Raw genomic sequence first — 4,757 nt, 5'->3', positions numbered from 1 at the left:
ATTCCAAACCTCTTGAATTTTTGCTTACATGATCAATGCAAGCATGTGGTTTCAAGAAGTTTGCTTTGTCTTGTTTGGTCAAAACAGCTTCGCCACAAAATCGGCAAAGTTTGGATAGATTTTGGACATGTTGCAGACCAAAAGTTAGCAGACATTGTGGAAGGGTGAAAAAGCACAGGCTAAGTACTTCAATAATTGTAAGACAAAATAAAATTGGCCTGAAATTTAAAGGTCCCCACTACAGTATTCTAGATGACAGCCATGTGTGAGGGGAGGGGGGGGGTGGGCACTTCCTGTACACTGAAACCAGAATATAGGACATAAATATATAAATTATTGTAAAGAATTTGTATCTCTTTGTGTTCTGTTGTCACTAAAAGTATTATGTTTATTTCTTATCTCAGTCTTACGTAGTTAAAGTAGATAGAAAACAAGAAATGCAGTGTGGCCTAGATGCTGGACGGTTCAGTCCTGCCAACCCACGTGTCTACAGTGACATTTTCAACGACGTACAGAAGAAAAAGAAAAATCACACAGTTCAAAGAAAGTATGCCATTGAGAAGATAAAAGTATGAATTTGATAAGGAAAACAAAGATTACCATGTCAAAACCGAGAGAAAGGGTGAAAAGAGCAGTTGAAGGTGAGTAAATCCAGAAAACTGTAGGAGTTTGCCCAGACGCACATGTCCACATGTGTCTGGGATTAGGACACTGATATTCCCCGATGGTGACGTGGGGTCAGTGGCATGCCAGAGGGCAGGGTTTGAATTTTTGTAAGACAGCTACTTTGGGGTTGATTGATGACTAAATCGTCCCAAAAGACCATGGTTACGTGGTGTAATCACCCTGTTGCTAAGGCCGGGTAACAAGATCTCGCCTTATCACGCAGGGTAGATCTCGCGAGACTAATTATAATAACCTTGCGCAGGCGCACACTGAATATAGCATTTCCGGATCCCCGAAACAGACGTGTTCCAGTGCCACGTGCTACTAGTTTTGTGTTTCGTTTTTACTGAGGCTTGTCAGTGGTGTGTACAGATAGCTTTTTGCTTCGTTTTTCTTGCTCACATTTTGTTTTCCGACGGAGAATGCGTGGTTTTGTCTGTAAGAATGTCGGCGAGAGCTTCGCACGTGGGCATTTGCATATGAATGCGTGAGTGTCTGCCTGAGCCAGGTTTGATTAGTTTTGGTCCTTTTCAGGGTTTTTTTTCTGATTAGGTTTCCGTGGGTGGTTTTAGCCGTATTTAGCTAGCAGGGGAGGTTTCCCGAGCGGTGTTCCTTCGGCTTCGTGCCCATAGATCGTGTTGCGGGTTGCCCTCGCGGTGGAGGCGCGCTCGGGCGGGTAGTGTGGCAGTAGTGTGAAAGGTTTTCACGAGGTTTACAGATGGCAGGTTAACAAGTTGTGCCCTTTACCCTCACAGTCATGGCAGCACAACAACCTCGTTTCCCAGCGGTCCAAGATGTGGAAAGGCAGCAGCAGACCCCACCTCCACCACAACACGTGGGACAGCAACGGGCACCTGGGCTACAACAGCAGGGTCCGCAGCAGCAGGGTTTACAGCAACAGGCGCCACTACCACAGGGGCAGTTGCCGGTCGGAGGCGCTCACGTAGCACCTCAGCAGGCAGTTGCCTACAGCTCAGGTGATTTGGTTTTCATGCTACGTTACTCGTGTCTTTTGACGGATATCTCTTTGCTGATTTTGCTCCGTTTGTCGATTTTGATTTGTGCCTTTGGAGTGCAATGTTTGTAATTGTCATGTGTGGTAGTTCAATTATTTCATTGAGTATGCCTTTTTTGCATGAGTTTGTGATTTTGTGAGGTTAAGAATCTCGTCGCGCATGTTGTATCCGTCGATGTGTGTTAGTTGAGTATTTTTGGGCGCTTTTCAAGTGCCAGCACTCGACGGCAGACAATCGGGCGTTGAACACACATGCCGTAGGCCGGCAAAAGATTGGCCGTCGTGCATGTTGTATCCGTCGATATTTGTCACTTGAGTGTTTTTGGGCGCTTTTCAAGTGCCAGCACTCGATGGCAGATAGTCGGGCGTTGAACACACATGGCGAGCGGCAAAAGATTGGCCGTCGTGCATGTTGTATCCGTCGATATTTGTCACTTGAGTGTTTTGGGGCGCTTTTCAAGTGCCAGCACTTGATAGCAGATAGTCGGGCATCGAACACACATGGCGAGCGAGAAAAGATGATTGGCCGTCGCGCATGGTGTTTATGTCGATGTGTGTTAGTTGAGTGTGTTTGGGCTCCTTACAAGTGCCAGCACTCGATGGCAGACAGTCGAGCGTCGAGCAAACATGGCGAGCGGGAAAACAATTGCGGTTGTACCTAACGTATCTCTATATGCCAACGCGGTTTGTGATGGTGACGAGCGCTGCCCAAGGTGGAGTCTTTAGTGACAATCGGTTAGGATAAGGGCCGGACGCTCTTGGCAACTAGGAAAATTCGGTGCCGTAAGTTATGTTTGTGTTTAATCTTGCGACGACAAGCGGGCTGAGATTTGACAAGACGATTAAAAGGAGTCGTTCTTGCTGTTTGCGGCAGGTACTACCGCCAATGATTTGAGTGATATCCTGTTCGCTACACAGAATTACTGGAGATGGAGCGCTTCTGATATGAAGGGACATTGGGCGAGGGACTGTCCTCAAAACAGGAAAAAGCAATGGTGCCTTAAACATGAAATGTAGAGATGATTTATTTCTAGTGAACTTAAGAAGCACTTTACGATTGTCTAAGTTGCTGTGGTTATTTTGAAAGTTGAACCGTGAGTTGCACATATAATACGTTACTACAACGCTTGTTGGTTATTTGAGAGCATACAAAGTTACTTGGACAGGGTCTGTTTCTCGACTCTAAAGAGTTTTACTTACCTCGTTATATGGAACGACGTCCCCCGAAGTAAGTGGTATGGAATTTGTTAACTTGGAACTGTTGCTAGCGCTTTCGGGAGTTGCTCTTGCATGATCTAGCGCCACACAGACAGTGAAGGTTACAGAGCTATTGACTTTACTTACGCCTTAAGATACAGTGATTGTGGGTTACAGACTGGTTCGGCGTAGACTCATGAATATGAAAATAAAACATCTTGAGCAAAAGTCTTGTTTTGGTTTGTGGATGCTGTCCATGAATTTGTGAAGACCAGGTTTTAGAAGTCGTTGGTTTAGCTTGAATGTAAGTAGTTGTGAATAGGGAAGTGACAGGTTTTCCCCCTTTTTCTTTTTCTACAGAACGAGTCCTGGACAACACCGACGATTAAAGATTTCGAATTCCGTTACGTTTTCGACCCTTTTGAGGCTTTCAAAAAGCACTTACCGTAAGGAAGTACTCTAGATTTCTAAAAGTAAAGTCAAAACAATGTTGGTATCGCCTAGCCCGGAAGAGGTATCGGCGGGGAGATTAAAGGCGTACCCAGACCGGGCGTTTTTTGACATGGGGGGACCGGGGGGGGGCTCTTTGACCCCCCCCTAAGAACTCGCGAACGGTATGTCGTACGACCACCAAATTTTCAGAGAATGATGTACTAGTGAAAATTTATCATATCTGCAATTTTTATGTCGTTATGACGTAATATGACTTCATTATGACGTCATGAGTGTGATTTTATTGGCCAAAACCGTCTAAATAGGTTTTTCCCTGAAAACTAAATGGTATTCAACATAACTGTACCAAAAGTGTTTATGACAGAATATTATGGTGTACTAAGTCTTATGTTGCCCATAGCAACACCGGTGACGTCATAGAATGACGTCATGCATATTTAAGATATCCGCCATCTTGGATCATCAATCTTGAATTTTCAAAAATAGTTTTTTTTCATGAAAAAAGCCTAAAATACATCGTAAACATACTAAATACCTTCATTTAAACCTTTTTTGGAAAAAGAAATGGAAGTATTGATGAAACTTTAATGAAAATAACCTGCATATACCTGTTCTAATGATATGGTCCGCCATCTTGGATTTTGGCCAATGACGTCATCAAATTAGCATAAATTATGCATATTTAATGATAAAATTTACATAAAATTATATGGGATGTTATTAATATTAGAAACCATGAGTAACTTGACATAAAACCCATAAAATTCTATTGTTGAAACAAAAAGTACTAAATTTAGCAAAAAATGCCTGTCAGAAACCCGTTGCCATGGCAACACAAAAAATTATTATCTTATTCCAATGATAGAAAATTGTTGCCAACAATATTCTAGGAAAAGTCACCAAGTTTGGCCGTTCTACGGCTAGCCGTTCCGACGCTAGGTGACATCAAAGTTGCCGCGGGCACTTTTAGCCCCCCCCCGGTCTAGGTAGGGTTAAAGGCGTCAGCAGACTCCTTGCTTTTTAGAGACCCAGATACTTTCCGGGCAGGAGAGATACACAGGCATAAGGAGAGTTGGCAAGCGATCATTGGAGAAGACCAATAGTCCTTGATGGTAAAGAATTGGATAGAGAACGGTGTATCTCTGTTTGACTTCATTCAACCGTTCACAGGTCGGTATAAGGGGGAATCATACCATCTCTCAGCTTTTCCCCCTTCTAGATACTTTCCTAATCTCCCTAGCTGTGAACCATTCGCAGAGTTCGTCTCTATGTCTATTCGGGATAGAATAGAGACGGGAGCTGTAACGATTTGGGGTAGAGTAGGTGCGGTACCTCCCCCCTATTTGGTCATGCCATTAACGGTAGAGCCGTCAAAGCCCCGATTGTGTCACGACTTAAGGTACCTGAATCTGTGGATGAAGGACTG

The sequence above is a fragment of the Branchiostoma belcheri genome, unplaced genomic scaffold (assembly GCF_001625305.1).
Source record: "Branchiostoma belcheri isolate BF01 breed outbred unplaced genomic scaffold, Haploidv18h27 scaffold330, whole genome shotgun sequence".
Lineage (NCBI taxonomy): Eukaryota > Metazoa > Chordata > Leptocardii > Amphioxiformes > Branchiostomatidae > Branchiostoma > Branchiostoma belcheri.
The sequence above is the reverse complement of the archived record's forward strand: the minus strand, read 5'-3'. Positions refer to the sequence as shown.